The following is a 10618-nucleotide window of genomic DNA, read 5'->3' on the forward strand; positions in this document are numbered from 1 at the left end:
CTGCCTTCCACAGAGCAGCAGGGCACGCTCGTTAGAGCTATGGCTGGCATCTTGCGGTGCCAACTTCAAACAGCCACAGCCGGGCTGCAGGTGCCAGTGGGGGCCTTGTGCAGGTCACCCGCATCCCCCTGAATCCCACTTCTGCTGGGATTGAAGAGGATGTCACCACTGATTCTGCGCTGCCCAGAGCTTTCATGTCCAGCCCAAAGCACATGCAGCCCCTCAACAGCAGCCCCACAGCCTGGCGCGGAGGCTGAGACAGGAGGATGGCTGTGAGTTCGAGGCTAACCTGTACAGCAAGACTGTCTCAGGAAACCAACATTAAAACCAAACCAAGACAATGAGAAGAAAAGCGTGCTAAGAAAGGGCTCTGGGCTTGTGGTATAGAGGGGCCCAGTCTCTGCAGAAGCCCGGCTTATCAGGCTAGCAGGGCTCTGGATCGCTGGCGTGGGTGGGTTTTGTTTGCTCTGGGAAGGAGTCCAGGCCGCTGCAATCAGAGCCCAGAGGAGCAGGGGCAGGCAGGGGCCTCATCAAGGCCCTGAAGGACGTGCAAAGCAGGCCAGTGCCCGAGTGGCCAGAGGGGTGGGTTGGAGCTGAGTCCAACACTGAGCGGTGGCGGCTCAGGCCAGGCTGTGGGGAGCAGGAGCCAGGTCCGAGGTCCCATGGAGGCCAAGGACAAGGGGTAGGCCGTCCCGGGGAGAGTGGGCATTCGCTGTGCCCTAGCTGGAGCCCTGCCTGGTGGGATAGGGCATCCCCTCCTGTGTGTGTGTGTGGTGCTAGGTAGGGATTGAACCTGGGACCTTACTGCCTCAGCCTCCAAGAGAGCTACAGTGACTGGCAGAGCCACCACACCCAGTTTGGGATGTCCCTGCTTTGTGGAGGACACTGCTGGACAGCCTCGACCTGGACCCGGGGAAGACAGCGTGGCATGCTCGGAGAGAGGCCACGCCTGGGTGAGAGAGAGACAGGTGCAAAATCTCGCAAGGGTGGCCGAAGAAAGGGCGTGGACAGCAGGTCACAGAACCCTTCTCTTTTCCGTCTTACTTTATTAATTTTTCTCCTGTGTGTTCCATCCCCAATCAATAAAGATTCTTCTTGCTGTTATGAAAATGGCTCTGATGGCCAAGGGTGGAGCTCTGAGGCAAAGCACTGGGCCTGTGTAAGCCAGGCCCCGGGTCGTCGTTCCCAGCCTAGGAAGGAAGGCACTGGGCAGGGAGGTGGGAGCTGTAATCCCAGCGCTCTGGAGGCTGAGACAGGAGGATCTAGGGTTTAAACCCAGTTTAGGCAATTTAGTGAGATCCTGTCTCAAAATGTAGCTCAGTGCAAAGGCCCTGTATTCTAGCCCCAGGTCTGAAAAGAAAGACAGGAAGAAAGGAAGGAAGGAAGGAGACTGGTGCCTGTCCCAGGCAGGACACAGCGATTGCCCCCTCCAAGGATTTGGGTTCAAAGTCCTCCTCCTACACCCCTGGGGGCTGCTTAGAATTGCCACAGGGTGCACAGAGATATTGGGTAACAGACAGCGGAATCTGGCAGCCCCCGTAACACAAAGCCCTCAAAGGAGTAAACAAAACCACCAAGCCAGGCCTGGGGGTGCCCAGCTGTGCTTGGAACACTCAGGTGGCTGAGGCAGGAGGGTCACTCTTGGTTCGAAGCCAGCCTAGGTTATATGGTGAGTTCAGGGCCAGTGTGGATTGGATATTGAGATCCTGCCCCCCAAAACAAAAACAAAAAGCCAAACAAAAACTAAAAGCTTTCACTGGTTGAGGTCAAGTTTGGTCTCCACCTGAATTCACCACCATTTGCTAAACTCAGGGCTCTGGGAGCTTCTGCTAACTCTGGGGTTGGGAAGGGATCAGAGGAGCAGGCTGGTGGTTGCTGCTGCCATCCTGTTGGGTACCCCAGCACCAGCTGCCCCACCCCCAGCAGCAGGCAGGAGGGAAGCTTGGTGCAGCCCCTCCCCCATCCTTCCACAGGTTGCTGCAGGGCGCCCAGTCTCCAGCTCTGTAGATGCGGTGGACAGGAGATAGAGGTGGACCCACACTGCCCCTCCTGATTCTCCAGCAGGCAGCACTTAGGGGTCCCCTCATCTGGAGACAGCTTGATGGTCCCATTTTGCTTTGTTTTGAGACATGGTTTTGCTACGTAGCCCTGACCGGCCTCAGACTCTCGGCGATGACCCTGCCTAGGCCTCCTAAACACAGGAATGGCAGGCATGCGCCGCCACGCCCAGGCCAGCTGGGTACTCATGTGTGACCCAGTTCAGGATCCCAGTGACCTGGGTGCAGCTGTTTCACAAGTCCCCTGCTCCCCCTCCTGCTTGTCCAGCTGTGTGACCCTGGCCAGGTGGCCTAGCCTCTCTGAACTTCCTGGTCACAGCAGCCATAGAAGGGTTCCTTGGGGGCACGCAGGCGTGGGGAGGACAGGAAGGGCCCAGCCAGGGTGGACAGAGAGCTTCGCTAGTGTGGACTGGGCACGGGCAGGTACCACCATGAGACAGGGTCTTCCTGGTCCCCTACCTTCCCCAGGGTGTGGCACAGCTGCTGCACCTGGGGGGTGGGCGGTGGGCCCTGCAGGGGCTGAGGCCCCAGCAGGAGGAAGGCAGGGCTAGGACAGAGGCCTGGCACATCCTGATGCCAATTAAGGCCGCGCTGGAGCACGGGACATTTATCAGCTGGCAGGGAGGGCCCTGTACACTGTCCCTGCTGGCGGATTAGACAGAGGACAATTAGGTTTCCGGCGGCGCTGAGCGCGGGCTCCCTCTCTCTCCCCCTCTCCTCTCTCTCTGTTTCTCTCTCTCACACACACACACACACTCACAGCCTTCTCCATCATCTGCAAGACCCAGAGAAAGAGCCCAGCTGGGTCCTCTTGCAGCCTCCAGCCCGGCCTCACCCTGGCCTCGAGGGTCCCCTCTTTGGGGTGAGGGAACCCGGGCCCCAGACTCTGGCAAGACCAAGTCTGGGGCTTGTGGGTATCGGGTGGTGAGGGTGGGGACGCTGGGGGCAGTGGGGCAGCCGTTCTGAGCTCTGTGGTCTGAGAAACAGCCCCTGCCCAGCCCCTGCCCCCCCACCCCCCTTCCTGTCCCTGGTCCCTGTCATTGTGAGCTTTGGTCTGAGGTCCCAGGGGAGGCAAGTGAGAGGCCAGGAAGGGAGACTGGGAGGGCTGACGCCTGCGGGCCGTAGCACCAGGTTCTAGAAGGTTCTGCGTCACAGAGGAGCGGGGGATGCAGGACAGGGAGCCTGCCAGCCCTGCCCGGGGAGCTGCAGAGCCAGGCGCCCTTGGCTGGAGGTGGCCTCCGGTCCTCCACTCTACTGGGGCTCCGTGGGCGGCTCTCCCTCCTCCTTCCTCTCCGCGCCCCTCCCAGCCTCTCACACTCCCAGGTCCCCAGGAGAAGGTCCCCACCCCGGCAGCTTCTAGCACAATCCCGGGCTCCTTCTGCCCGTGTGGCAAGGAGGTTTTCATTTCTTGTCGCTGTTGTGAGGCCAGCTCCCCTCTCCGCTCACCAGGCTCTCAGGTCTGCTTCCCCCAGCACGGGCAGCCTGGGGACCAGGGGCAGCTCCTTCACGGCACACGCATGTGATAGGCACCCAATACACGCATGGCTCTTAGGTGAGGCGCCTAAGACGCGGCCATGCGCCTGACTGAGCCCCGACCTTGCCTGCCGGGCCTCTGGTCTGCCTGTCTCTGAGGGCCCCAGGCAGGGTAGAGGTAGGCACCAGGCTACCTCAGGCTACCCTGCCTGGGGCCCTCAGTGACAGAGCCCTGGCTCTGGGCGCACCTGTCTTTTCAGTCTGAGCCCCAGGAGAGGCACAAATCCTGGGCTGAGCTGGGCTTTTGTGTTTGTTTTGGTTTGAGACAGGGTCTCACCACATAGTTCAGGCTGGTCTCCAACTCACAGCGATCTTCCTGCCTCAGCCTCCCCGGTGCTGGGATTACTGCAGTGGGCCATCCCGCCCAGCATGAACTGGGGTTTGAAGCCCAGGAGGACAAGCTGGGAAAAAAAAGGCAGAGACTCCCATTTACAAGCAAACAAGTTACACTGGATACCATGCCAGATCCTGGACGTAGGTCCACTCGCCCGACTCGCTGCAACACCCATCTCCCTTGTGCCTCAGTTTCCCCATCTGTAAAATGGGGACAAAATGCTGCCTACTTCATAACATGCATGCATAGCTTTAAAACAGCATGGTGGGGCATGCCTTTCATCCCAGCATTCAGGAGGCTGAGGCAGGAGGATTGCTGTGAGTTCAAGGCCAGCTTCAACTACGTAGGACAATCTTGTCTCAAAAAAAGAAGAAAAGAAAGAAAGAAAGAAAGAAAATGAGAAGAATGTGGTTGTTTTTGCTGGATCTCACACACACACACACACACACAAGGCTGCTTGCACACATACCCCTATGACCCCAAATTCAGATCCTTATTTCAAAATTGTTCAATTTTCTGCTAATTAAAATAAATACTAAGCCACATCATAGGCTAATTAATTTGCAGGGCTGCCAGGGAAATGTCGCGCGGTGGGGGGGAGTGTACCCCAGGTTCCCTGCAGCTTGCTGGCTGTAAGGGGCATGAAGGGCAGGCATCCAGTCTGGAGGACCCCACCCTGCACCCAGCCCTCAGCCTGGGTCCTCAGCCCAGCTCCCCACTGGCCCAAGGGCAGCCCCTTCCCACCACAGGGGCAGTGGAGAAGCAGGGCTCCCAGAAGGCTCACCCTCACGGGGGACTGCATCCCCGCCACCTCAGGAGCCCCACAGGCGCCTGTGGGAGAGGCCACATCGTGCCCAGGCTGCCAATGACCAAGCTGAGGCCCTGAGCTGAAGCCCCCACCCTGCAAGTCCCAGCCCTCCTCTCCTGAGCACGGTCAGGCTCAGAGAGTTCACACAGAGGATGGAGGCCAGAGTGGGCCCTGGGCCTCCACCTTGGAGGAGTTTTGTGTCCCTCGCAGGGCAGTGGGTGCCCCGAGGGATTTTTCTGGAAACCCCTCCAGGCCTGAGGTCAGCCAGCAGGGTTTGCCTGGGAGCCTCAGCAGGGGAAGAGGACTGCAGGTCCCTAGGCGCACAGGTCTCCAGGAAGGGAATGGTTGGTGCCCCACACCGAGCTCTGCAGGACCCGGGGTCAGCCTGACTCTTCTGTCCCGGCCCAAGTCCTGTGCGCCAGGCCGCTCCACGGGCGTCCCATGCCCTGGCTTCTCCATGTGCAGCGGAGTTGCAAAAAGAGGAAAAAACAAAATACCCAAGAAGGTGGGACTGGCTTCTCCCCAACTTCCCTCACGCCCGCTTTCCTTTCTTTTTCAGTTTTGGTGATGGGATCCAGGGCCTTCTCACGGAGCTACACCCCCAGTGCCTTTTTATTTTTATTTGAGATGAGAAGCTGTCCAGGTGCTCTAGCAGTCTCCTCCCTCGGCCTCCCAGTGCTGGGACTGCAGGCAAGCGGTACCACTCCTGGCCGGAAACCCAACCATCTTGCTCCAGGGTCTCCGACCTTTCAATTCTGCAAATCCTCTGCCTTGCACGGGCCATGGCCTTGCCTGAGGTCCCGAAGCTGGCAGCCACTGTCACCTGTCCTGTGTGCGAGGCCTTCCTCTCTGGGTTAGGGCCAGCTTGGGGCCCTTCCCGCACCTGGGCAGACATGACTAAGGGGTCGCAGCACTCTCCGTGAAGTCCAGGGCCAGCATCCGAGTCCTCAGCCCCACCGCCCTTGCCGCAGAGCTGGCCACTGTGCTGACAACTGCTCTCCACCTCCCTCCCACACTGCAGTGCCTGCCCGGTCTTACCTAGCATCTGTCATCTCACCAAGCCCCTCCACCGCTTGTGGGGGAGGTGACGTTGTCTCCAGGTGCTGATGACACCAGACCCAGCACTGTTCACTCCGGTGCTGTGGCCTGAGTGCACCCCCAGAACCCCAGGGTGAAACACAGCAACGTCGCAGGACTAAGAGGTGACTGCAGTGGTGGGGCTCCATCCTTACACTGGGGATCGGGGCCCCTCCCCCCACAGGGCATGGCTGGCAAGGCCACCTGAGAGCCACAGCACCTCCCTCCCAGACACAAGTCCGATGGCATCCTGACCTTGGACTTCCCGGCATGCAGCACAGTGCCTGCTGGGTTTCCATGGCAGTGCTGGTTCCCAATCCTAGCATGCTGGGGGCTGAAGCAGGAGGATCGCCAGGAGTTCAAGGCCAGCCTGAACTACAAAGCAAAAGATTCTGTCTCAAAACAAGTATTTCTGAGCTTTATAAATTGCCTGGTCTAAAGTATTTCATGACAGCAGCCTAAAGAGACCCAGACAATTTTCTTTGTACAGATGGGGGCAGGAGGGGAGGTGACCACCCACAGTGACCCAGGGGCGTGGCCGGGGGCAGCTCTGCAGATCCTGGCCTCAGACCTCCCCAGATGCGCTGACTCCTCATGGGCCCTGGTGCTGGTCGCTCTGTGAGAACATGAGCCTTTCAAAGGGAGGGCCCTGGGGACTGACTATAAGGGAGAGACAGAGGGCAGAGGCAGGTGGTGGGATGGACAGGGGACGGGTGTACAGACAGACGGATGGGAGAAATGGCAGCTTGGCTGTCGTTGGCTCCCAGAGCCTCCAGTGACTAAGCCAGGGTGGGCAAGGAGTCGTCGCAGCAGAGCTGGAGCAGGTGGCCGCCTCCATGTCCCCTCCCGACCCTCCGCGTCTTCATTAGGACGCGGCTGCCGCACCTGGGCCTTGGCCCCTGCTCTGGGAAGCTGAGGAGGCCTCCGACAGCCTGATTAAGGCCCTATTAGCCCCGGGCTTGTCCAACCTGGGTTCCCAGGGAGCCGCTCCAGCAGGGCTAACGACGCCACCACCACTGCTGTCACCTCCGCTGCCATCACCGCAGTCCAGGCAGAGTCACACGGGGCCCAGGAGGGAAGAGTGCTGTTTCATGTTTCATACTCTCCTGTGCTAACTGGCTGTGTGGCCTCGAGGAACCCACTTCCCTCTCTGAGCCAAAGCTTCCTCAAAGTGGATCAGGGCAGTGATTTGCCTGAGGCATTGCTGCCCTGAGCACCCAGCAGACGCATCTGAGGGACCCAGCACTCTGGAGGGTTAGACAGGAGGACTGCAATTTCCAGTTCACCCCGGAGGACAATTTAGCAGGACGCTGGGGTCTCAAAATAAAAAATAAAAACAAAAATGAAGCGCTGGGGATGTAGCTCATTGCCCGGTAACACACACACACACACACACACACACACACACACACACACACGTACACCACCACCACCCCCGCCACCTTCGGTGGGGGGGGGCAGCAGGTGTCAGGACAGTCCCCACTGTGTGGCTGAGGAAACAGCAGTGCAGGGAGAGCCAGGGCTCAGCTAAAGGCACGCAGGCAGGCAGGGCCGGAGCTGGGATTCAAACTGGGTGGTGGGCGCCACACCCAGGCTACTTCCTGCCTGGCTGGCTGGGGGTGGGAACAAAGCCCGGTGGGGGAGGGGACAGCACAGGAGGCACAGGGATGATTTACACTTCAGCGCGATTAACTGCGCCATCTGGACGGCACACGCCTGCCTGCCTGCCTGCCTGCCTGCCTGCCTGCCTGGGAGCACCGGCGACCCCAGCCTTCCTTGTCCAGCCCTGGAAGGGATGAGGGGAAGGCAGAACCGCCTGGGGCTGCAGGGTGGGCTGCAGACCCGGGAGGTCTGGGGGGGCCGTCCTGGGGGTGGGGCTTCTCTGGGGCACGGAAGAAGGCTGGGGTGTGAGCCACCAGGAAGGGGAGGCGAGGTGTGACACAAGCAGCACCTGGCTGGCTCTCAGGTGAGCCTGCACACCTCCAACCTCTTCTCTGAGACTCTGTTCCTTCATCTCTGACATTGGGATCTTCATGGTATTGGCCTCTCTGGGCGGTTTTGAGGGTCAGATGAAAGAAACAGGCAATCCAGGCACGGTAGACTAGTCTGTAATCCCAGCACACAGGAAGCTGAGGCAGGAGGGTTTCCTGAGCCTCCCAAGGGCTGGGATTCTAGGCATGTGCCACCATGCTTGGGTTGGGGCCTCTCTTGCTGTACCAACTGTTCTCAGCTCCCTGGATACTCCAGGAAGGAGGAGGAGGACTTGGACTGCAATGGTGGACCCAAAGCCTTTAGGATCTGGGACACGCTTCCCCTCCCACGTCTCCAAAGAGGTGGAAGCTCACCCAGGGTCTCTGCCTTCCTCCTGGGCACTGGGCATGCTCCGTGTGGCCCGCACAGGCCGCGGCAGGGGAGGCTTCCTCCCACACAGCCTGCCTGGCTGCCTGCAGGCTGCAAGCTTAAGCCTGCCCTGAACAGAACACAAAAGCCTCTCCTTTGCTGAGAGCCCCCGAGGCCGAGCTGTTTTGCTGGCTTCTCTCCTGGCCCACCAGTGTGGCCAGGCCAGCACAGGGAAATGACAGCTGCCCTACCCAGAGAGAGATGTCCCCAGCCCTGGTGCTCTCTAGGGCCACCCCTGGGGAGCAGCGTGCAGAACTGGCCCTCCCCTGCCTGCCTGCCAGGACCAGCGCCAGATGGGGCGGCCCTGGCTCCTGGTCTCGGCCAACAGCCCAGGCCTCATGACCTGTCCCCCTGGGACCTCCTGGGTTAGCCATCCGAGGTGACCCTGCCCCCTTCCCCACAGACGCCTAGACCTCTGACCTTTTTTAAAAACAAACCAAACTGAATCCAGAGAGAGGAAAATTCTGCACAAACGGCCTCAGAGATGGCCACGTGCTCCCCCCCCCCCCAACTCACAGAGATGGGCACATCTCAGCCCCCAACACGCACTCAGGCACAAGCGGCTGGGGCCGGCTTGTTTAGCAAACAGCTAGGCTTCTCTCAACTTTTTGGGGGGGGTAGGTAGGGGGTTGGGGAGTGGACTGTTTCCCTGGCCCTCCAGGATCCCTGGGGCACAGCAAGGTTCCTCGTCGGCCTCAGTGCTCTCTGCTGGCTGCAACTGGGGAAGGGAGAAGCCGAGAAGGGAGCAGAAACCTTAGGGGCCCCCACAAAAGTCGGGGAGACCGGGCAGGGGGGGCAGTGCGGAGACAGCCCCTTGCCAGGACCCAGAGCCCAGGGCGTCCCCGGCGTCTCCGGGCTCGGCGCAGGGTCGGTCCCTCGCTCCGCACACGGGGATTGAGGGGCCGCGGTCCCTGTCCCCCTCCGAGCGCGTGCAAATCAAAGCACCCGCCCGAAACAAAGGCTGGGCCGCTTCCCAAAGGCAAACAATGGGCAGTTTTGCTTTTCTGCCCCCTGCCCACGCCGGCATACGGAGGGCCCTGTTTGATCTGGGGTCCGCGTGGCCCCGGGGGCTACTACACCCCCACGACGCCCGCGCGGGACCAGTCCACTGCGCACGCGCGATCCGGGCGCAGGAGGCCGAGGCCGCCCGCGCAGCCTCGCTCGGGCCCGGTCGCCTTGGCAACGGGCTCGCGGGGGGAGGGGCCGGCCGCGGCGGCTGCTATTTCTGCCGCTTCCTGTTCCTCGCGGCCACGTCGCCATGGCAACGGTGCTCCTCTCCCTGGCCGCTTCCCGGCTCGGCTGGCGCGCGTGACCCCGGCCGCTCGCGCCCCCTCGTCTCTCACTTGCCGCTTCCCCCTCTCCCCCCACGGCCGCCGCCGCCGCCTCCTCCTGCACCCGGGCCCCACGCAGCACACCCGGCGCCCCCCATCCCTCCCGGTCCTCCCGGTGCCCACGTCCCGCGGGGGAAGAGGGAGGGCGGGGGAGAGGGATGGGGGACGCTTATTAAAAAACACTGTCGCCGCTTTCGTTTTCCTGAGTTGACAAGGGGCGTTATTTACTGTGACTGCACCTCGCGGGAGCTCACCTCGGGCTGTCCCGGGACGGCGCGCGTGGGCGCGGGGAGGGGCGCCCCGCACCCGGGCTCCTGCTCCCCCCTCCTGGCTGCGCGGCCGGGAGCACTGCTGAGGCCCGGGCGCTCGTGGGAAAGAAGGGGGAAAATAAAAAAGCTGATGATTGCTTTCTTGGGCCGGCTGCGTCCTGCGTGGACCGGTTTCCTGGGGATGTAGTGGAACAGCCGCTCTGAGATGAAGGCTTCGGGCCAGAACCTCCCACCGCGGGGCCCAGGACCGTTCTGGATCTGCCCCACGTGGCCTCCCGCTCCTGGGGAGGGAGCACAGCGCCCCGAGGGCACAGCCCACCAGCAGCGCCGTGGGAGGCCAGCAGGGCGGAAAGGGCTGGGGACCTGCACGGCAGATCCGCTTCGGGTCCAAGCCAGGCCGGCCCTGGACTCCTGCATATCCGACCGAAGCCTTCCTTGGGGTGGGAATGTGGGTTCCCGGCTGTTCAGCATCGTTAGCTCCAAAGCAAACAGCCGCTGCCACTGTGGCCGGGGCCGGAGCAGACGGTGAAAGGGTTGTAAAAAATCAGAATGCAGTTTGCTTACAGACAAACAAGGCATGATCAGCAACCCAGGTTCTGACCTTTCAGGGGCCTCTGTCCCTTTGGGTTTGGTTTCCCACTAGAACTCGTTTCCTGGGCTTCTGTGCTCTGGTGATCCTCCTTGGATAGCCAGGAGGGCGTCTCCAGCCCGAGGCTTCTCTTGGCAGCTGCTCCCAATACCAGTATCCAGTACTGGTACCTGGGCTCCTGGCTGCCTGGGGCTGTTACAGCAAAATAAAGGAGTCTTCA

The sequence above is a fragment of the Cavia porcellus genome, unplaced genomic scaffold, assembly GCF_034190915.1.
Source record: "Cavia porcellus strain 051 isolate PalLab524CR breed Dunkin Hartley unplaced genomic scaffold, mCavPor4.1 scaffold_49, whole genome shotgun sequence".
NCBI classification, from domain to species: Eukaryota; Metazoa; Chordata; class Mammalia; order Rodentia; family Caviidae; genus Cavia; species Cavia porcellus.